Genomic DNA, 24,059 nt, shown 5'->3' with positions numbered 1-24,059 from the left:
AACTGTGTGTATCCACAGAGTGCCACCTTCCTGTCAGCTCTGACCACAAAGGCAGAGCAGTCTCTTCTGCAGGGGAGGATGGCGATCCTGTCTGCGGCCTCCATTTACTCCTGTCCTGCTGGAAAATCTACACTGGCACTGCTCTTATGTCCCAAGAGGCGTGTGGCTACACTACACAAGACATACTGCACTGTGACTGGCTCAGAACAGAGAACAGTCCTCTCCATCCATCAAACACACCAGAGTGAGCCGTCTGCATCCAAAGGAGGGACTGCAAACAGAAGAGATCCGAGTCATTCCTGGGGGTTGGGGGTGGGGGGGAGCCAGTCCCAGCTTGTAGCTGGGTCCTGAACCTTCGCCTGTGGACATGCGCACTACACTGCTTTCTGCTGCACGCAGGGAACAACACTGCCGCTGAACTCCTCTCCCCACTAAAGACTGTGCTATGACAGCTCCTTAAGAGTCATTAGGAGAAAATGTGACCTTAAGAGAGCAGGAGCCCAGTCAGGCTGAGTATCTGACCACTGCCCTCCTCTCCTCTCTTGCTCAGAACCCTTTGGGGATTCCTGGCTGGCTGCTCTTAGGATCAGCCGTGGTTCTGATGGGATTCCGTGGAGTTTCCCCTGTCCTCGGCTGACCCTAGGTTCTGAGGCTCTAGATTTACCTCATAGGTTATCCTCTACAATTGCCACATGTGGCTTCTCCAGCCTCGGTCACGTGCACCCCCCATCTGTCCTCCTTTGCCCAGCAAACTCCCCCCTTGATCTCCAAGCCAGATAGGTCTCAACCCCACTAATACAACTGCCCCTCCTCTACCGACCTACAGTCAGCCCTCCAGGGCAGGGCCTGGGCATTTCTTGCTCATGACTATTTCCTAACCCAGAACAGATTTTTGGGACATACTAGTGACTGAAAGACACCAACCAGGCAGGGTTGCTCTCAGCAAGCAAGTTATAGGACTCTTTGGAATGAAGAGTTGATCCACTTAGCCACACTTAAAGGAGTTATGGCAGGAGCCACTGCTCTTAAGCCTATAAAACGAAGGTGGTGGAGTTAACAGGTAAAGATCCAAGTCACCTCCACCCCTTCCCATTCCATCATGCTCCAAAAACAGGTTCTGAAAAGCCCACCAAGCACCAAAGGCTACTGCAAATACTGAACATCACACACAGACTAGTAGTGTCTCTCTTTAAATAAATCTTTCATCGACTTGGGGCACCATCTGCTCCAAGCCTCACTGAGGAAGTGGTAGAATGAACTGTACCACTCCCTAAAGTTAGCCCACATGGTAGAAAGTAAGCCAGTGAGGAAATTACCACACGTGGATTTCCACACCGTTCTCAGTATACAGTGTGAGCTCTCTCTACCTCATTATAAATTAGTACCTGCTATGAACAATACCACCCACCTCTTCCCCCACACCTTACATAGGGATCAACACTTACAGCCAACCAATGAAAACGATGACCTAGCTCATAGCAAAATGAGAAAAGGGGAAAGTCTTAAGTCTCAGGAGATTCCTTATCCTTAAGGGGAATAAAAACCCCACAGGTTGAAAAAGGTTGATCTAGTCAGAGGGTGTGTGCGAGCCGAGTTGCTTTTGCTCAGTTGGTCAATTGTGAACAAGCTGTATTAACTCCAGCAGCCGGTACAAGGTGTCCATTCCAGAGCTAAAGGTAGCAGTGACTGCACACCTAACGGTGACCCTACAGGTAACAGGAAGTTTGGTTGGGTTTGAACTCGAGTCTTCCACTCCAGCACAAACTGTTCAAAACTGGGACTCCCCGCTGCAGAGTATACAAACAAAACACTTCCTCTAACAGTAAAACCTCAAACCACAGAGGTGTCAGTCAGCACTTGAGGGAAGTGTCTATATTCTTCTAAGCTGTTTTATTGCATCGTTAAAATCTTACAAAGACTTCATAATGATTGCAATTGTTGGAGCCAAGGTCTGTCTCAACTGCTCGTTCTAAAGTTACTCTCTTTCAAACCCAGAAAACACTTTCCCCTACATTTCTTCTAAGACTTTCAAGGAATCTTCTTCTAAGCAGCAATGAGTTATCTGCGGTCTCTGTAGGAGTGGGGCTCAGCATCTTGCACACCTGTTGTCAGGTGACACCGCCAGCAGCATCCCATCTCTACTCACCCCACCCCCAGAGACTCTCTCTTCAGCTGTCCCTCGGCGCGCGGGGAGCCTACAGCCTTCCGGAGTCACCTTAAAAATAACACCTCCACAGCACAAAGCAAACAAAAGGCGAGCGAGAGCAGCGGGGCTTCCATGGCTCCTCTCCAGCCCGCTCCGGCCTGGGATTCCATCAGCGAGTGGTCCCCAGGCCTCGCCTGCTCAGGCCTCGCGGCGGGTGCCCCACCAGCCGACCTCACCACGGCCCGTGGTCCGCGCATCTACTTTATTGTGCCCGGGAGGGCACGCGCGGACCGTCGGCGCACGAGCAAGTAAACTCTGAGCACAGCCACTCCGGGCCCCGGCGGACCGGCCAGTCTCGGCCTCCGGGCCTCGGTGTCCTCGGATCCACGCCATCCCTCGCTCTACCATCGTGGGAGAGGGGGCGGGGAGGGGGACCCGATCAGCCCCTTTCCTACAAAGCGCCCCGGAGGGAACAGGGGTGCGTCTCCGAGAGAAGTTGGTTTCCGGGTTTGCTTTCCGAACAAAACCACCCGGACCCCCGCGCTGCCCCGGCAGGGCCTTGGCGGACCCGGGACAGCCCGAGGCCCGAGGGTAACCGCCTGAGCTTCCCGGGCGTCAGGCAGCGCCCCGCGCGCGGCGGCAGTAGGGCGCGCGGGGCCCGGACGGTGCGGACCGGCAGCCTGCGGTTCCGAGGCCCGCGCAGCACTTACCGGGCGGCTGCACGGTGAGGGGCCCGAGCCCGGTCGGCCTCTTGCGCCGGTCCGCTCCGCACTCCTGCCTGCCCGCCCACGCCTCCTCGCTTCCCGCCCGCGCGTCCCGCGCTCGCGCCCTCCGCCCGGCTCCGCTGGAACCAGTGAACTGGAACCACTCGCGGCGGCCCCGGGATTCCCACAATGCACAGCGCGCCGCTCGTCACATCCCTTCCCGGCCTCGCGCGTCCGGCCACCCCTCCCCGCGCCGGCGCCCCGGCCTTGACCCCAGCCTGCGCCGGGCCGCGGACGCCAACATTGACAGCCACGGTTGCACCCCGGGCCTTGCCGCCTGCACTCTGCACCCCACACCCCACCGGGCATCTGTCTGCGCTCGGGAGCTGCAGGGGCCGGGCCTCTGGAAGATGCTTGTCCGGAGTGCGGCTCAGCAAGCGTCTGCAGTGAGCTCCTACTGTGTGTCTTGCTTTGGCCTCATCACCAGTAGCGTCGTCCACAAAGAGGGAGGGTAGGACAATTGCTGTTACCAGTGATCTTTTTCTCCCCATTCAGCACAAATCCCCCGCCTCAAGCCGGCCCCTGCCTTTAAATACGAGCATTATTCAAGCAGCTGTGTGCCCCAAGATCACCTGCTGCATCTCAACACCCTGGACCGGTGGGGTTCTTCAGAACTGGCCTCAAGTCTGGTCTTGCTTTGCTCGTGGAATCCTCCACCAAGAAAACGTTTGTTGACTACTGGCTCCAAGTGGAGATTTACTGATTTAAGTAGTGATACTTTTATTACACATTAAGGTGGAGGGTGGGTGTCAGAGAAAGGGCAGCTAAGCCCATTCACAGAATTAAAGACGCTCCTCCAGATGCAGGCTACACTCTCTCCAGCCCTTGCGCATCTTAAAGACACAAAAAGCACCGTCTAAAGCCCGTCGCCCACGCAATCATTATTTTAAGTAAATACCTAGAACATTCTGCGCACCATGCATACATTTGAGTGTAGTTATGAAATGGTAAACAGAACCGGCAAAACTCCCTGCTCTCCTGGAGCTAATGGTGAGAAAAGAAAGGCAAGAGACAAAGAAACCATACGTTGCAGGGTATAAATTTTGGGAGGAAGTTGGGTAGGAAGAAATAATAGGAAAGGTAAGTAGGGGTGTGTTTAAGAGGCAGTCTTGAGGCTGGAGAGATGGCCCACTATTCAACAGCACTTCATGCTCTTGCGGAGGACCAGGATTCTGTTCCCAGCATTCCTGTGGGGGTGGGGGAATCCAATGATCTCTTCTATCGTCCATGAGTACCCAGCACCAAGTGGTGCACATACGCACATGCAGGCGAAACACTCAAACACGGAGAATAGAATAAGTTAATCTGGCCTTTAAAAAAAAGATAGTTTCAGTAAGAAAGAAACAATTACGGAATGACCTGGAGAAGTAGAGGGAGGGAGCAAGTAAGCCATGGGGTTACTGAAGAGAAGGAATATTCCAAGCATAAAACGCTGAGACAGAAGCATGTACAAAACTATTATGAGCTGGAGTATGAAAACGGAGTCCAGAAAGTGGAGGGGATACAGCCAGGCTTCCTGTCACTAATAAATTAAAGAAACAATTTAAAGAAGGAATGATTTTAGCCCCATAGTCCATGGCTCCAATGATTAGGACATATCAGAAAAACAGACCATCCAAGTGCCAGAGTGTGTGACAGAGGCTACTCACCTCATGGCAAACAGGAAGCTAGAAGGGAGCCAGGACAATATACATGCCAGTGAGGAACCCTCTGTAATCTAACTCCTCCCACTAGGACTTATATCCCAAAGTTTCCAAGACCTTCTAAAGTACTATAACCAGCTAAAGTCCATGCCTTCAGTGAACTTGGGGTAAAGGTGGGCATTTCATTTTTGAGCCATAATACCTGCCCATGAGTCCTAAAGGTTCAGGGTCATCTCAAGAGTTTCAGTGGTCTTAGTATTTCTAACGTTGTTCAAGAGTTCAAGTCTAAAATCTTGACACTTAAAGCAAAGTCATTTTTAACTGTGAGCCACTATAGCAGTTGTTCCCCCCAACCTTCCTACCATTGCAACCCTTTAATACAGTTCCTCATGTTGGGTGACCCCAAAACAGAAAATTAGTTTCATTGTTACTTCATAACTGTAATTTGTCTACTGTTATGAATCATAGTGTGAATATCTGATATTCAAGATGGAGGATATGCAAACCCTGTGAAAAGGTCATTTGACCCCTGACTTAGGGTTTTACTGCTGTGAACAGACACCATGACCAAAGCAACTCTTATAAAGAAAAAAATTAACTGGGGCTGGCTTACAGGTTCAGTCCATTATTGTCAAGGCAGAAGCATGTCAGCATCTAGGCTGGCATGTTGCAGGAGGAGCTGAGAGTTCTACCTCTTCATCTGAAGGCTGCTAGGGGTAGAGTGACTTTCAGGAAGCTAGGATGAAGGTCTTAAAGCCCACACCCACAACTCACCTACTCCAGCAAGGCCTTGCCTGCTTTGACAAAACCATGCACACTCCAACAAGGCCATATCCAGTCCATCAAGGACACACCCCATCCAATGAGGCCATACCTCCTAATGGTGACACTCCCCAGGCTAAGAATTTACAAACCATCACAACCCCCTGAGGTGGGGGTGGGGAGTCATGACCTGCAAGTTCAGAAGTACTGCCCCACAGAGTTAAAAAGCAACTTACATACTTATACAATGGCTTAGCACAACACTCCACTTCCTCATTGGGGGAATAAGGACATAGAAAGGAGAGATGAAACAAGGCAAGACTGAAACTCTCCAGGCTCCATGTCTAGAATCCAGGGACTTGGTGGTGTCAAATGAGTTCAGAAAAACGTCTGTTTTTGTGACCTTGCTGTTCACATGGCCTCTCTCTCTTAGGCTGGTTCTACTTGTCATGTTAGTGTTTCCTTGGGGAACATTCCAGTATCCTGGGAGCTCTGGTGTGCTGAGATCTCCATTCCTACTTGGGCTTCATCTTTCTACCCTGTGATTGACATCTCAGGGATACCTACAGAAGCCCCAGGAGCTCTGACCCTTGTCACACATGTCTGACAGTCCATGTAGTTCTCTTTTGTAACTGGATAGAAACATCTATGACCCCATGAATCTTCTATTCTGCATTACTAGGAAGCATCTTTATCAGCCTCTGCACTGACTTTTCTGACCAAGCTGCAAATTTCTCAAATCTTTCTTGTTATTTTCTCCAACTGACCACTGTAAACCAGGCTTAAAGCATCAAGTGACAACCATGCCACACTTCAGCACTGCCTTGAGTGCACCTCCATCAGATTAATTGCTTAAACTCAGTCCTATACGTCTAGGGATACAGACAGAATGTCATAAACATGGGCTCAGTTTCCTGTGAAGTCATTGTTCTCAGCTGAAAGCTCACAAGCACAGTGTGTACGGTCCACATTCAATTTCCATTCTTGTCTTCTGTGCTCCTACCAGAACCATCTATAAAATTCTGCTTACAAGGCTGGACAGTTGGTTCAGTGGTTTGGAGCACTTGCTGTTCTTTCTAAGGACCTGGGTTCAATTCCCAGCACCCACATGGAGGCTCAGGCACCAGGCATACATGTGGTGCACAGACATACATGCAGTCAAAGCACTCGTATGAATAAAATAAAACTTTAAAAGATTCAAATTCTGGTTCTAAAATTCTAGGACTTGTCTAGCACCACATGTTCAAATTCTCTCTATATAAACTCCTCCCACAGTCCAGGTGTAAAGACATCTATACCACATAACATTTTTCATATACCACTTTTCCATCTTGGTCGTCATCATCATCATCATACATCATCATCATCAACATAGTATTATTATTAGCACTAAATAACTGGAAAAAATCAAATCAAAGAGGAAAGATTTATCCTGACTCACAATTCCAGAGCATCATGACAAGCATGCATGATGGCAGCCCTCGCATCACGTGAGAGAATATGTGCTCTTACTGGCTTTCTCCTCCCCCTTTTTAGTCCCAGCTGATGGTATGGTGCCACCCAGATTCATGGCATTCCTTGCTAATCATTCCTCTTAAGGATATACTTTACTAATCCGAATGCTTCTTAAACTGGAGAGATGAAAATGCTTTGGATTCCAAGACACAGTGCTCAAGGTGCAGAAGGAAGGAGTTTAAGAGAAGCCACAGGCTGACCTCTGAGTCCCTGGGCAGGTAAAGCTAGAAACTGCAGTCCCCTTGTACCATCTTCAGCCCTGGGTCCACACAGGCCACTGTAAGAATACAGTCATGCTCTTGTGTTAGTTACTACAACAAACCTCCCTTCCATCTCTGCCTTCACCACTGGCTCTGATCCTTGTGACCTGCACTCTTCCCAGGCTGGCTTAGGGACACACTCCAGCTGCCCCTCTTAACTTTTAAAGACCATGATTCTTTTTTTCCCAGATACAGGATCAATGTGTCCTCATCGTGGAAACTAGAAGAATAAAAATGCTCACAGGGTAAAAAGGAAAAAGAAAAAGTCACCACAAGCACTCTGTAGGAAAAAATGCTTCTCTTTGAGTAAGGAGCCCTTTGCTGAGTTATGCAGGCTTCCTAAATCTGCTTTCTATTAAAAGTGTATGACTTCCATGCCAGTGCTCAGCACCTGCTTTTAAACTTAATGGTCCTTCGTGGGCATCTTACCAGGGAGTTTTCCTGGTACCCACAACTCTCAAACTATTTGGATTCAGAACCACTTGACACTCTTAAAAATTACTAACAACCTAGAAGAGTTCTTATTATAAGGATATTTTTTTCTCTAGTGCGTCTAAAGACGTAACTTAGTGATAGAAACCTCACTTAACAGGTGCATGGCCCCATATTCAAGCCCTTGCACCCCCCCAAATTAGAAACTAAAACTTAGAAAAATATTCAATTAAGTGTTCACTGAATAATGTTAGTGTTATCATTTCCTCCAGGCTCCTTCCAACAGTTACAAAGCAGAGGTCAGGTTCAGATCTGGCTTGCTATAAAAGAACTGTTTGGCCTCCCTCCCTTCCTCTTTCCCTTCTTCTCTTCCTCTCTCCCTGTCCTCGCTTTCCCCTCATCTTTCTCCAAGGTTGCTGGCCAGCCTTTTCTCTTCTTTCTCCTCTCTCTTCCTGTCCTTCTCTGTCCTCTTTCTTTCTCTGCCTCTACTCCCTTCTCTACTCATTTCTCATGTCCCAAATAAACTTCATTTTATAGTAGACCTTCATTTTATACTAGACTGTGGCTGGTACCTTGGAGAGATGCTTCAGCATGTGCCTACTAAGGCACTCCTCCTGCTGCATTGTGCTGCCTCGTTATGAAACGTATCAACTAACATATCCAGAACACAATAATATCCTATTATAAAAATAATTCTATTAACCAAAACGTTAGCAAGGAAAGTGACATTATGTTGTGATTTTAAACTCCTCTTGGACACCTGGTTTAATAAAGGTAGATTCTCATGTCTTCTGTATTAAATAATTTACCATAGGCAGTTTTGATGAAGAGAAATCAGCTTTGTGCAGGTGTATATTTGGGATAGAAGATTTTAAGGGTTTTTTTTTTTTAAGCTAACTGTAGATACTCTTTAATTCTACATTTAAATTCAATAATATTCTGAAGATTTATTTATGTGTATGCACTATATCCATGGTACTCATGGAGGCCAGAAGAGGATACTAGAGTTCCTCGACCTGGAGTTACAGGCAGCCAAGAGCTGTCTAATGTGGGTGCTGGCAATCAAACCTGGGTCCTTCAGGACCAATGGACTGTAATATACCTGACAGGGGAAGTTGACTCACTGGTTTCAGATTCAACATTGTAATAATGTTTAAAAAACGATTATTTTTTTAGAGCTTGAGATGGCTCAGTGGTTAGGAGTACTTGCTGCTCTTCTGAAGGACCCAGGTTTGATTGCCAGACATGGTGCAGAAGGAACTGAGAGTTCTTTATCTTCATCTGAAGACTGCTAGCAGAATACTGGCTTCCAGGCAACTAGGATTAGGGTCTTAAAACCCACACCCACAGTGACACACCTACTCCAACAAAGCCATACCTTCTAATAGTGCCACTCCCTGGGGCAAGCATATTCAATATTCAGATCATGACAACTTCTATGTTACTGCCCATCACTGATGGAAATCAGGGCAGGAATTGAAGCAGACTCATAGGCTCAAATTTGTAACCTTTTTTACCCCAGGATCACCTCGCCCAACATGGCGCTCCATCATTTAGCAGTTAGAAAAAAAAAAAAAAAAAAAAAAAGCTCCAGAGGCATGTTCACAATCCAACTGACTGAGGCAATTCCTCAGTTGAGATTTCCTTCTTCCCAGGAGACTCTTCTTGCCCAGCTGACAAAAGTTAGCCCCAGGCATTGTTTTGTTTCTTTTTTTTCCCCAGTAATGGGAAGTTGTCAGATTCATAGTAGCAAACAAATGTTTCAAATTTATATCTTTTGCTTGAAAGCTCCGCTGTGGTATTGAAAAAAGCAACATCACATTAGGCTGTCCTTGAAATAACTGGCTCATTCTTTTCTGTTTCAAAACTGTTCACCACATCAACAGGCAGTATGACCTTTGTAGGGTTTAAGTATCTTTGCTTCATGGACAACATCATCCAAAAAAAATTCACTCAGGAGGCAGAAGCAGGTAGATCCCTGTTAGTTTCAGGGCATCCTGGTCTACACAGCAAGTTTCAAGCTAGCTAGAGTAGCTAGAGGTTTGTAATCTCAAAACAAAAACAAACTGCATTGGTAAAAAGACAGATACATTGTTACGGCCAATTAACTCTTCCTCTTGGGGAATTTATCCCAGAGCTAAGCCTGGATAATCAGTTTTCCAGAAGAATAATGCTGAGGCCTGTTGGTCCTTAAGGGCCCGTGAAATGTCGTGATTTCTTTTAAAGTCAGAAGCAAATGAAGGGTGGGTCCTTTTTAAATTGAAGCAAACAACTTAGCACATGATAGCAATTCATTTGTCTTTATGACAGCACCATCATAAAGTACAATTCCTCCCACACTGCCCCAAGGATGAGGCTCACAAAGGCACGAGGGCGTATGTCCCAAGAAAGCACTGTAAAGTCCACTGTCCATCAGTGCTCCAATTTGACATGCGTTCCTCAGAAAAGGTTGGAGTGACGATGGAAGGGTTAGTCCTTGGGTTGAGCATCCAAGCAAAAGCACCCCATGCATGTTTCCCAATTAGTCACATAGAATATTTTTTTAGTCAAGATGAAATGTAATACTTTTTACTGTGACATCAAGAGCGCGTCAAGACTGGCTCGCCCCCTTGTGAGGACCAGGACAAATAGTGACTTGTATTTGTTCAGTAGATGGCTCTGCAGGTGTGTGCTCACACCATACTTTTGCTGATTTGTTCAAAGTTCAACAGTGAGAAGTAAAGCCATGTCTTGGTGCCAGTGTGAGAAATGCTCTGAGTCTTCGGAAACCAGAACGTGCACATCCTTAAGTTGGGGGTTGGGGGGGTGGGGACACAGACTACACAGGGGATGACAAGGGGGATAGAACTTAACAGGTTTACTTAACAGGTCATTACTGTTGCACCTCCCTCTCTCCTCCTAGTCTGCCTCATTTCCACAAAAGTTTGACCACTTTAAGGGTTCAGGAAGTGCTGAGAACACCAGAATGCTTAACCCAACTACTAGCCTAACACCTGACTTCTCTCTCAGCCATTTGATCTCCTGGGCTAGATGTTGTCCAGAAGTGGCATCTCTGGCCTTGTGACTCTGCTTTGGAAATTCCCAGTGCTTCTATCCCCAGGGCTCAGGTGTGCAGGAAACAGATCTTTGAGACTATGCTCTGCTGCCCTGCACCTGTGGAGTAAACAATTCGTTTCTCTTGGGCTCCTGTATGGAAGGCAAGGAGTGGGTCTCCAGGATACCAGAAAGATGTGCTCAGGGAACGTGAGTGGGGCCGCCAGGAGAGGGGCTTGTTCTCCTTTACCCTGTCTGTTCTTCCCCTCCTCCTAACAAGCAGTCGTCCCATTCCATCCAGGGGAGCCTTTACCTTCACCGGTCTTTCCCTCTACATCTGACACCTTCCCGGGTTTTGTAAGATTCCACTCCTTTTTGTTAAACAATGAATGCCCAGTTTCCGGGAGAGAGGGTGAAAGTTTACCCTTAATGAAGAATAACAAAGAAGGGGGGGCCTCCTGGGGTGTCTCTGGGATGGAGGAGGCACTGTATTAACATCTTTTTGTTGCTTAAAGACCTTTCTAGGGCTGGAGAGATGGCTCATTGGTTAAGAGCACTGACTGCTCTTCCAAAAGTCCTGAGTTCAATTTCCAGCAACCACATGGTGGCTCACAACCATCTGTAATGGGATCTGATGCCTTCTTCTGGTGTGTCTGAAGACAGCTACAGTGTACTTATATAAAATAAATAAATTAAAAAAAAAGACCTTTCTAGATTGAAGTAGAGGTTTGCCCCTGAGGTTAGAGCTAGGCTGAAAGCAGTTTAGATTCTGCTTCAGAGCAGATGTACTTAGACTCTACTTAGGTACATAGAGCGTTGGGGGAGGGATGGGTCCTTTCATGAGGTTTGTTCATCAAGCAAACAGCAACTACAACAAAAGCAAAACCCAACAACCTTTGTTGCTGTTCATTGTGGGATACAGAAGCTTGAGTTTGTCATCTTGCAAATTTAGAAACTTTAAAGCTTTTATCTTCCAGGGGAACAGGGATGGCAATCAGATTTGGGGTGAAGGGGTGAAAGAGGTCTGGGGGTGAGAATGGAAATCAGTGTGTGGGGGTAATCTTTGGTGACTAGATGGAGTCCCAGGAGAGGATAGGGGAGTCTATGGGCATAATTCTAGCTGAGATTCCTACTAAAGGGGTGTGGAGACTGAAGTGGCCACTTCCTGTAGCCAAGCTGGACTTCTAGAGGAGGGAGGAAGACATCAATCCATCCACAAAATCTTCAACCCAAAATCTGTCTTGCCTACAAGATGAGCAGGGATAAAGAAGGTACAGAGACGGAGGGAACAGCCAACCAAGAATTGGCTTAACTAGAGTCCCACTCCATATAAGAGAGCCAGCCCCTGACACTATTAATGAAACTTTGCTGTGCTTGCAGACAGGAGCCTAGCATAACTGTCTCCTGAGAGGCTTCATCCAGCAGCTGGTAGAAACAAATTCGGAGACCCATAGCCAAGCATCAGGCAGAGCTCTGGGAGTCTTGTGGAAGAGTGGGGGGGGGGGGGGATAAAAATGAGCAAGCAGAAGGGGTCAAAGGACACCACAAGACCCAGAGTCAATTAACCTGGGAACATGGGGCTCACAGAGCCTGGGACACCAATCAGGGAGCATGTAGGAGCTGGACCTACACCCCTTACACAACTGAGGCAAATGTACAGCTTGGGCTTCATGTGGGTCCCCCACCAAGTGGAGCAGGGGCTGTTTCAGTCTCTGTTCCCTTCCATTGAATCCCCTTCCCCCAACCTGAACTGCCTGATTGGGCTTCAGTGGGAGAGGATATGCCTAATCCTGCTGGGACCAGATGTCCTAGAGTAGTGTAGTACCCAAGAGGGGCTCCCCTTCTCTTAGGAGAAGGGGAGGGGACAATGGTGGGAGGGATTGTAGGAGGACTAAGAAGACAGGAGGGAAGGAAGGTTGTGACAGGGATGTAAACTGAATTTTAAAAGTAAATTTAAAAAATCTATCTTCTAACATGAACTTGAACTTTGTATATTTTCCCAAAACATAAAATTGTTTGGACATGACAGGTATTAGTCATTAGGTGCTGGGTATCAATTTTCTCGTAGGTAAAACCTTACACATAAGTTCAGTAAGACACAGAATGTTCTAAAGGAAAGCGAAACATTACTATCTTGCAGGGAAGCTCTTCCACTCATCAAGCAAACAATGAGAAGGTTTCAGGAAGTCCCTGAAACAAACCAGATATACTAGGTCACTCCTACCCCAAGCATATATAAGCAGTAAGGCCTGCTGACAGACACTCTGAAGCAAGCTGAACTGGTGGGAAAAAATGTTCTCAAACCTGTTGAGCTGCCTATAAGTTGTACTGTGAGATTCAGGTGTCCAGCTTTCATAAACTCACCTATGGCAGGGGATGGGGTTTGGTGATTCAGCTACCTGGGAGCCATTTTTGCTTCTCTAAGTAGCACCCCACCCAGATTCCTGTAAGTAACATACAAAAAAGTAAGCCTGGCAGAGTCCTGCTGCAGCTCCAGGCTTCCACGTTTGGGAGAGAAGTAAGTGGAAGGCTCATCCAGAAGGTGAGCCAGATGCCTGGGGTAAAAGAGACTAGCCATCCTGGTCTGAGGACGTGCCCACAGCCTCACAACCTTCAAATACAAGTTCAGGTTTCAGCGAGACTGGTTCCTCTGGTGAGCTACTACTGAGAAAGTCCCAATTTTTTATTCCATCTGACTCAGAGCGTGGTGGTCATAAACCAGCCTGAAAGTGAATCTACCGTTTCAAACTGAGATATCCTGAGGGCACAAGAACAGAGAACATACCTCAAGTTGGGGAGCCTGCCGCATCCCCAAAATGAGAGACAGCAGTTAGAGAAGGCTGTGGAGAGGGGGAGGGGCAGACAAATGCTCACAAGGCATGGAGTCTCTGGACGGGGAGCCAACCCAGGTCCACAGACTGCAAAGCTTAGTGTGACCAGCAGAGGCCCCTGGTGCACAAAGAAGGGAAGTCACCGGGTGAAGAAAGGCAGGAACCCAGCAGGTCTCTCCATCAGCAGCTACACAGCACTCAGTCTCTAAGCTTTCTTTAAAAAAAAAAAAAAAAAAAAGCTTCATTCTCTTTTCTCTCTTCTAAGCCTTGCTCTTCCCTAACTCTCCTTCCACACACTCTTACTGTTTTTTATTTTGTTTTTGTTTTGTTTTGTTTTGTTTTTTTGTTTTTTACTATTGTGGGCAAGCAGGCACAGATGCGGCAGCGCACATCGGCGGTCAGGAGACAGCATGGTGGAGCCCGTTCTCTTCTGCTTTCACATGGGTCCTGGGGATGGAACTCCAGTTTTCAGGCGTGTGCAGCTGAGCCATCTTGCTGGGCCTTTTGATTTGTTCCCTCCCGCGGCCCTCTCCTCCTTTTATTCTATTGTACTTTTACTCGTATTTTAAATTTACCTTTTTTAAAAAAAAAATTTGACGCCTTGAGCTTTTAGTCCCACCTTACACCTCCCTAATTTGTGTTTGCATGCACATTCGCATGCCCGTGTGTGTGTGTGTGTGTGTGTGTGTGTGTGTGTGTGTGTGTGTGTGTGTGCAGGCCAGAGGTCAGTGCAAGCTGTCTTCTCTGGTCAGTCTCTGCCTTGATTTTTTTCCCCAACATAATATTTATTGATTAATTGGGAATTTCACATAATGTTCCCAATTATCTTTATTTCCCTGTCCTCCTCACTCTGACCCTCTCACTCATGTGAAACCCCCTCCAACGGAGAAAGAAAAAGAAACACACACACACACACACACATTGTATTGCCCATGTACTCACTGATGCATGGCCAAAGTCCCAGTGGCCAGCCCCTTAAAGAAAACCAAGTCCTTGGCCACCCTCACCCCTGCCAGAAGCCATCAGTTGTGGAGAGCTACCCTTCAGAATCCCCATCACAACTTTTAACAGTTCCTTTCGATGGCTTCCGGTCTCGGTTGTTACTTTGTAGGGCAAGGCGCAGGTGGGTCACTAGAAGTAGTCACAGAAGCCTTCTATGACCCTTGGACATCTACATGGCCTCAGATGGCTACATGAGCCACCCACATTGACATGGACCCCAGAGGTAACCCAGACCACAGACGCTAACACAGCCTCCTGTAGTAGGAGAGACTTTGGATGTTTACCTGGTCTTCATCGGTAGCATGGACCACAGACATCAGCATGGCCTCCAGTGGCAGCTCAATACTCCAGGGGCAGCAGCAGCACGGACCATGGGTACCAATATGGTCTCAGGGGTAGCAGGAACCATAGAGGCCTTTGAGAGGGTCCAATCCAGAAAATGAACTGTTCTTCATCTTGGGCATCCTGTCTTTGTTCAGAGCCAGAGCGATCTCATGGGGGGGGGGGGGCAGCACGTTCCAGGACTGAGTCTGCGCAAGCTCCAGGCTGCTGCACACCAAGCAATAGCCTTCTCTCACACACGTCTTTGACGTTAAGTCTCTAATTCATCCTCTCTCCATTGCTCTAGCACTGTCTCGACCATCTGTCTTTCCCACCTCTGTGTCACATAGTCATTCCTTTTAGTGGCACTGGAAACTGGTGTGTGTCACACAGTGTATTTTTTTTTTTGTTGTTCGCAATTAACTTTTCATGCAAATATTTATTGCAATATGTTGTTGGTCTCCTTCAAAGTTTCTAGTTTCCGACACACCATAAATACTGGAGCATCACCAAATCTGGTCTGGGATATCTCAGAGTCAGGATGATGCTGCAGCTGGGCAGAGCATCTGGGGCAAGTTTTAGAGAACGCTCAAGGCTACCACAGACCTCCCTGCCCTCTGCTATCCTGAGGTTTTCTGGGCCAACCAGTGCGGGCTGCAGGCACAACTGCTCCATACTATGGAACTAGGACACCATTCAGTAATGACATCTGCTTTGGCAGGACCGTCTCCTCCACCGGCTCGAGCAGCTGACATAGGGTAGATGTTGGGGTGGACTGACTCACAGCATTAACTCTGGTCCAGGATGGCAGCAGTGTTGGTCAGCTTAGCCTTCTAGGTGATGCCAGACTCTGCCATGATTTTAAAGACAGGGTCTCCCACTGAACCAGGAGCTCACTGATTCAGCTAGATTGGCTCACCAGCAATCTCCAAAGCCCTGCCTATCCTTACAAATGCCTAGTGCTCTGCTCAAACCACTGCCCCTCCAGGCTTTTACACGGGGTTGAAATTTGACTCTAGGTCTTCACACTTCTGCTGCAAGCAGTTTGCTGACCCAGCCATCTCCTTAGCCCCTGGGCTTGTTTGGTATCTTTCTCGTTAGGAAATTATTTTTAATTTCTTTTTTCTTTGTTTTAGAGTCACAGTTACTCTGTGTGGCCATGGCTGTCCGGGAACTAGCTCTGTAGACCAGGCTGGAACTCTCAAAGACCTACATCTGCTTCCTGAGTTCTGGGATTAAAGGTGAGCTTCACCACTGCTTGGTTTCCACCACTGCCTGGCTTCTAAGTTCTTTCTACATTTGTGTTTTCTAACCTCTTTCACGTTTTTTTCTCCTACCTCAAAACTGCTTTCCCTACTCCCCCTTCTCTCATTTGTTTCCTTTCTCTATTACACCATCTTTTTTTAGTTCCATACTTCCTTAAATAATCATTAAATAAAAAGAATACAGGCTGTTTTGTGTTTATTCTGTATCAATTTTTGCAAATTTTGTTGCTGGTGCTTTAACACTTTGTATTCTTGTATCCCATGCTCTGGTGTTGTTACTATTACAGCCTCTCCCATTATCAACACCCCTCCCCAAAGCCATCGTGAGTTACAAGTGGCAAGCCATTCATTCTAACATGTCATGGTCACACAAAGACCATGGTTGACACTAGTCTACTCTGTACAGGTGTTACCTATTATTTCCATGTTTCACAAAGGTCTAGTGGATGGTGTGTGACTTCCACTGTGGCTTCATGCAAGTGGTTTTACTACCTAAAAGTCTTGGTCTCTGCCTATCTACCCCTCCCACTCCCAGTCACCAATAATTGGCAACTGGTGATTTAAAGAAAACCAAACAAAGCAAGCAAGCAAACAAATAAATGGCTTTGAAAGGTTCACTTTTCCAGAATGTTGTCCACTGAATTAAGGCAGAAGGTAGCCTTTTTTATCTTTTCCAGAGTTTAAAATGTTATGTGCATGAGTGTTTTGCAAGCATCGGATCTCCTGGAAGTAAAGTTACAGATGGTTGTGAGCCACCACGAGGGTGCTGGGAATCAAACTTAGATCTTCTAGGGCTCTTAGCCTCTGAGCCACCTAATAAGCCTCCAGTAAATAAATGAATGATGTCTATCTTGTAAATGATTTCTTCTATAGGTTGTGCCTCTGGTGTTGTTTCTAGAACCACTGCTAAGCCCAGGCCACCTAGACTTTCCTCTATGATATCATACAGGGATTTCTATAGTTTGTTGTTGTTGTTTTACATGTAGAGTCTGTGACCTATTTCATCTAGTGTTGTAGAGGGCCCAAGGTCTATGTATGCATTGCTAGGCACATAAGATACCTATGCCAAAGACAAGAAATCCACTCCTGTGGATCTCTTTCTGGGCTGCCTGTTCCTCTCATTCAGCCATTCGCCCATTCTGCCCCTAGACTTCCTGTGGCTGCAGCTTTCTGTGCTGTCTGAGTCTACGTCATGTTTCACCTTTGTTTGTTCTCATCCTGTGTTGCCTATTCTGGGTCTTTTGCTTCTCCACATAAACTTTTGAATCAGCTTGTGGACACCTTCAAAATAACTTGCTGAATATATAATCTGGATGACTATTCTTTCTTTCTAAACTTCCTGGAAGATTTGCTATTGGGACAGTTGTACTGTACCTATATATAAACTTGACAGAAATTTAGTGGTGCTGTCTGGAGTTTCCCATGATGGGAAGGTTTTGAATTACATGATATATTTCTTGAGTATAGTGTTAGCTAAATGATCTAGTCTTAGTTTGTTTAATTTATTTTATTTAAATTGTCTATCCTTAGTCAGTTTGGATACTTGCTTGACCTAGAATTAATTCCTTTCAGTGGAATTTTCAGTCACTCGAATTAAATGCATTTCTATTTTAATCTAGGGCATTTTATTTTATTTTATTTTATTTTATTTTATTTGTTTTTGTTTTATTTTTACCGGGATGGAGTTACGGTTGGTTGTGACCAGCCATGTGGGTGCTGGAAATCGAACCTGGGTCCTCTGCAAGAACATCCAGTGCTTTTAACAGTTCTCTAGCCTCCAAGTACATATTTGACATTTGGCACATCAGAATTCGGATGCTTCCTTCTGGCTTCCTTTTAACATACATGGAGACTATTCAGCAGCTCATTATAAACACCAAAAATTGTTGAAGTTCTTTTGGGTTCAGCATGACTCTCTTCTATTAAAAGGTTCATATTCACTTGGCAATAATTTGTATTTTATTGTCACAGGGGATATGTTATATATATTAATTAAGCCAGGTTTATTAATTATATTTTCAGAGTTTTCAATGTTCCAGCTGATTTCTCATCATTTTTTCTCCTCAGTTAGGTCTGGAGTAAGATGTGTGAAAGTCTTTTATTCCAAGTCTTTTTTTCCCCAATTTTATTGGATATTCTCTGTATTTACATTTCAAATGTTATACACTACCCCCTACTTCCTCCTCCCCCTCAACTTACTTCCATGAAGGTGCTCCCTCTCTCAATCACCCTCTCCACCTCAGTGCCTTGGCTGGTTGATGATGTTGTTCTTCCCATGAGGTTGCAAACTTTTCAGCTCTTTCAGCTCTTTCATTGGGGTCCCCATGTTCAGTCTGATGGTTAGCTACAAGCATCCTCATCTGTATCTATATGACTTGGGCAGAGCCTCTGAAGAGACATCCATATCTTGTTCCTGCCAGCAAACACTTCTTGGCATCAGCAATAATGCTTGGGTTTGGTGGCTGCATATGGGGTGATTCTCCAGTTGAAGCAGTCTCTGTAGATCTTTTCTTCAAACCCTGCTTCTCTATTTGACCTCATATTTCCTCCTCTGAGCGTTTTGTTCTCCCTTCTAAGAAGGACTGAGGCATCCACATTCTGGTCTTCCTTCTTTTTGAGCTTCATAAGTTCTGTGGATGGTTTATTCCAAGTTTTGATTGGTCTATCTTTTTAACTTCTGACAGTTGTGGCAGCATCTTTTGATGCATTAGATACATATATGTATATTTGTCTGTATGCTCTTCTATGTAACATGCTTTGCATATTAATATATTAAACCTACATTGTTAGTTATGAACAAACTAGGACTATGTATCCTAGTGAATTGCTCTACATCATTATGAAATGTTCAATTTTCTTCTTTATAATGTATCTTAAAATCTATTTAATATTAGAATTTTTACATCTCCTTTGTTTAGACTTTGTATTGTATCTCTCCCCACCCCAATCTTCTACGCCCCTGAAGAGATTCTGGGACAACATAGAAATGTGAGAGTTAATGTGCAGAGTCAACGCTCTCCGAAAGGAATTTCTAGGAATTATCCCCAGCCTCCAAGCCTGAGAAAGACTGTTCAGACTCAGCCCCTCTCATGCATGCTTCCTCTTCTCTTCCTTGTCTCTTTTCTTCTTGTAGATTCCTTGAGGTCGTATCTCCTGACTCACGTGTGCTTGCGAGCATCTGCCTTGGGCTATCTTTAGGAAACCTGACTTCAAATCCTCTTGCTCTGGAGCTGTGGATATGAGACCCCAACTGAAAACTCAAGCAGCTTATTGAATGCTCTTCTGGTTGAGGTGCTTGTCATAGGTTCTGTTTAGCCACTGGGATATATACTGAACTCTGGATTTCCCATCTCTCCTTTCTCTTGCTCTACAGATCTTCAGTTGCTCTTGGTGCTGTTAAACAGGCTGAGCCTTCGTAGGTATTTTTATCAAGGGCTCGTTATGGGGGTGAGGGGAAGCAAGCTGCCATTCCAGAAAGCAGAACTCACAGTCCTTGGTTTTACTAGGAAACCACAGAGTGATGTGGAAGCAACTGTTTTCTTGCAGACTCTTGCTGGTCTGTGGCTCTGTGTGACATCTATGTTCCTTTCCTCCACCCCCCAAGACCCTGTGTTTTCATTTTTTAACAGACGTTTAGATGTTTTGGTGGCGGGTAGCATTAGCACAGATATTCCATACCCCCTGCAGCTAAACCTTCCAGCTACTGAGTTTTTATACTTGTAGGGAAAGAATATAGGTAAGATAGCTCTTGGAACAATGACAGGGGCTGTGCGGAAGTGGGAGCCAGGTGTAAAAGAAGACTTCTTAGCCGCTTCCTTCCCATTTACCTAAGGACTATCTGGCCACCACACTTGAGTACCTGCCAGAGGCTTCCCAACATTTCTGCAGTGGCTGTCTACTTCTGTTACATGGTATCGCCCCCTGGTGGTTGAGGACTGTCAGACCCTATATTAAGCGACTCAAGAATGCTGCTGGTCAGAGCTCTCTGTCAGCAAAGGGAAGACAGGAGGAATTTTAAAAGATGCAAAGACATAGGACAGGATATCCAGCTCTTAATATAACAACGAATTTATCCCTCTGGATTCACAGCTTTGGTCACCTTAGAGTCAGACAATGACCAGCCCTTTTTGGAATTAGTTGTTTTTTATTTTATTTTATTTTATTTTATTTGTTTGGTTGGTCTTTGATTTGCTTTACAAGTCTGGTGCAGAGAGATAGCTCACTGGTTAAGGGCACTTGCTGCCCTTGCAGGAGACCCGAGTTTGGTTCCCATTGCCCAGATGACAGCTTCTATAACACCAGTTCCAGGGTATATAAAGCCATCCTCTGGCCTTGGAGGACACCAGGCACACATATGGTATATATATGCATATATATATATATATATGTGTGTGTATGTATATATATATATATATATATATATATATATATATATATATACAGGCAAAATCTTCATACATGTAAGAAATAAAGATAAATATTTTTCTTTAATAAAAAGTCAATAGGTGGCAGCTTAAGAGGTCACCATGTTTTCTGGGAGACTTAAAAATATTGGGGGACTGTCTCTAGATAGGGACAGTGCAAATGGCTTAGAGCATAGACTGTGCCTTGTAGTTAAGAGCTCGTGTGTGATGCAGGAGGCCTTGCTGCTGTGCACCTCACACCTTCCTTCTTGCTTGTCCACATGTCTTTTAATAGGTTTCCCGAATGGCTCTTCTCCAAATGGTCCCTTTGGAGCCCAGGTTCTTTGCAGTTTATGTCTCTATATTTCTCTAGCACCCCAAAGAGCTTTCTCATGGTGCTAGAAAGGATAACTGAGGCTGTGGAAGACAGTGGTATGAGCCAGACATGGAATTCACACTCACCACTCATGACCACTTTGAGTATTCTATTGGCCAGGATTCACTGTATGGCTGCACCTGTCAGCAAGGAAGTCTGGGAAATGTAGTTTAATTGATCTCTCTGGAAGTAAACAGTTTGTATATAGCTAGATATCTGTCTCTTTCTCTCCCTCCCTTTCTCCCTCCCTGGGGTGGGGGAAGAGAGGGGGAGGGGGAGGCAGAGGAGAAGAAGGAGGGAGAGGGAGACAGGGAGAGGAAAAGGGAGGTAGGAGGAAGAGGAGGAGGAGGAAGGCAATGCAATGGTTTCTGCCAAGGTGTTCCAGATGTTTCTTGCTTTTCACTGTGTTTACTTAGGCCGAGTTGGTAACTGTATTGGGCATGACTGGTTTTCAGCTTTTTCATCTAGAAAGTCGAGAGAGTTTTCAAACACAGTGTAGACCAGTTTCTTGGTCCTAGGATCAGCCCAGCAGACAGTGTGGCTTCTAAGTAAACTTTTAAATAGAAACTTGAGATAATATTAAAATGTAGAAATGTAAAACTCATGCTCTGAGAATTTTAGCAGTGTCAATCTGGTCAGGCCAACACTTCCTAGATCAAAAAATAGAGTATTATTTAGGTTCACAAGCTGCCACAGTTGCTGTGGAGGAAGGAATACCTGGTGGTGGTGGTGATGCTGGTGGTGGTGGTGATGTATGTGTGTGTGTGTGTGTGTGTGTGTGTGTGTGTGTGTATTGTGACAGGCACAGAACTGTTGACATATCATTTGGGCTGTGGGACCCCCTCCTCCCGTTCCTCCCCTTCCTCTCCCTCCTCACTTTCTCCCCCTCCTCCCCCTCTTCCTCCCCTTCTCCCTCTCTTCCTCCCCCTTTTTCTCTCTCTCATACCCTCCTTGCCATCCTCCCCCTCTTCCCCTCCTCCTCCCCTTCTACCCTTCCTCCTCCCTATCTGCCTCCCTTCCTTCCCCTACTCCTCTCCTCCTCCCCTTTCTTCTTCTTCTTCTTCTTCTTCTTCTTCTTCTTCTTCTTCTTCTTCTTCTTCTTCTTTTTCTTCTTCTTCTTCTTCTTCTTCTTCTTCTTCTTCTTCTTCTTCTTCTTCTTCTTCTTCTTCTTCTTCTTCTTCTCTCTCTCTCTCTCTCTCTCTCTCTCTCTCTCTCTCTCTCTCTCATACACACATTAAAACTGTTATCATGCTTTCTTTTTCCAGACCATTTTCACCTCCCTACACCCTCAACTTTAATGATTTCCCCTCTCAAAAATAAAAAACAACAACAACAAAAAAACAACAACAAAATTCAAACAAACAGAAACAAAAAGACAAAAAGAAACAGACAGCACACACACATTTGTTTTGTGTTGGTTAATGACTGGTGGGCATAGGGCCTTCCCTGGAGTATGGCTGACAGACTCAGTGGGACTCCACTGGGGAAGAAAAACAAAATAAACTAACAACTCAGATTTTTTCCATTGCCCAGCAGGTATCAGTTGCAGGGAGCAGCGTGCTAAGGGATGGGACTCCTTGTTCGCTCCCCTCTCAGGGCCCAAAACCCTTCTGGCTTGAATGTGTTCAGGTCTCATGTGTGCTGCTGTGATCCCTGTGAGTTCATAGCACATCAGTCCTGCTGTGTCTGGAAGGCACTGTTTCCTTGGAGTGACCCATCCCCTCTGGCTTTTACAATCTTTCTGGCCCCTCTGCTGCATAGATCCATGAGCCCCAAGGAAGGCTCTGAGGAAGACATCCCAGTTAGGTCTGAAGCCTTCCAAAGTCCCTTATGCCCAGCACATCATCCAGCTGTGGTTCTTGTTAATCCCCATCTGCTGCAAGAAGAAGCCTCTTTGCTGAGCACAGGGTGAGTGAGCATTGTACTCAAATCCGGTGAGGATGGCAAGACCTGGGTGCTTGCCCCAGGTAATGGTTGTCTACACATATGCAGAGGGCTAGACTTCATCTGGGACAGCGTGGCTCTGGGCCTTGCCCTAGACCTAGAAGGCTAGGTCTCTGTGATGGGTCTGGCCAGAATCACTAGTTTGGGGAGGTGCCCTGGTCTCAAGTGGTTCCCAAGCCTGCAGGAACCAGCAAGCACTCCAGAGCCCACCACCACTATCTGGCTGCAGTCACTTCCATCCCTCTGAGGGTCAGCTGTTGGAATGGATCCAGCTCTCTTCAGGTGCTCTGAGAAGCTTCTAGAACATAAAGGATCAGGGAGGCATACATATGGTTCAAAAATGTAACCTGACATGAATACCAGCTCCAGTTTTACCACAGACAGACTGTGTGGCCTTGGGCAAGTCTGCTCAATACCATTGCTTATGAAACTCAAAGGAGACTACTGTGTCTTTCACATGTGGTGTAGATGGAATGGACCGGTCTGTGTGACACACTGGGCATGGGACCAAACTCCCCAGTGTCCGTGAGATTTAGCTAGATGTATCACAGCTCTGTTATCCTCTGAGAATAGCTGGGGGCACATAGGGGAAAACAGATTTACCTGAAGCTTGATCTACACCAATCACAGATTGATCTATACCAATCACATTGATTTTTATTTTCTTTCACTAAGTCTGTCCTTACCCCGTCTCCACTAACATGGCAACAACCCATTTCTCACAACCAAGGATCATTGTCTGTGCAAAATTTGGTGTGATCTCTCGGGAGTTTAATATGAGTTCTAACAGGGACTCGCTCTGTGTAACTGTAGCTGGAAAGGATGCTTACAATTCATAGATTGCTTTTCCCCTTAATTCCCCAGAAAGATAACGTCAGACTTGAGAATCCCTTAACCTAGGCTCTGCCTACGTGATCTTGAGCAAATGATTTTATCTCAACTGAGAAGCTTAGATGAAAGACAGTCTTATTCCCAAGACATGATTTTTTTTAAAGCTTCCTGGATTCTCCTGCAGCTAGGGTTCCAGGTAGAAATACATTATTTCCTCTTTTGTTGTTGTTGTTTTGTTTTGTTTGAGACAGGGTTTCTCTGTGTAACAGAACCCTGGCTGTCCTTGAACTTAATTTGTAAACTAGGTTGGCTTCAATTTGTCAACCAGGCTGGCCCAAACTCACAAAGATCTGCCCACCTCTGCCTCCCGAGTGCTGGGATTAAAAGCATTTGCTACCATGCCTGGCAGAAATAAATTCCTCTTACTGACCTTTCTTGTGTGACTTTTAGAAGGTAGGACACATATGTTAGTCTTCTTCCTTCTAGAGAGATGGCTACCAGCTCCAAGAATGACAAAATTGATTGTGAGGA

The 24,059-nt window shown here is 45.9% G+C and overlaps 1 protein-coding gene across 4 annotated transcripts in view; it reads right to left on the bottom strand.

The window, feature by feature from the left end:
- Positions 1–3,022, bottom strand: part of MACROH2A1 (macroH2A.1 histone) — a 62,795-nt gene extending 59,773 nt beyond the window's left edge. For all 4 annotated transcript variants that reach the window (XM_080932640.1, XM_080932642.1, XM_080932641.1 and 1 more), the window contains exon 1: positions 2,857–3,022. The gene's annotated coding sequence lies outside the window, so the exon portion shown is untranslated. The remainder of the gene's footprint in view (positions 1–2,856) is intronic.
- Positions 3,023–24,059: the final 21,037 nt, after the last annotated feature.

This window comes from Micromys minutus (assembly GCF_963924665.1).
Source record: "Micromys minutus genome assembly, chromosome: 1".
Classification (NCBI taxonomy): domain Eukaryota; kingdom Metazoa; phylum Chordata; class Mammalia; order Rodentia; family Muridae; genus Micromys; species Micromys minutus.
Note: the sequence above shows the minus strand (reverse complement) of the source record. Positions and strands in the feature narration are given on the sequence as shown.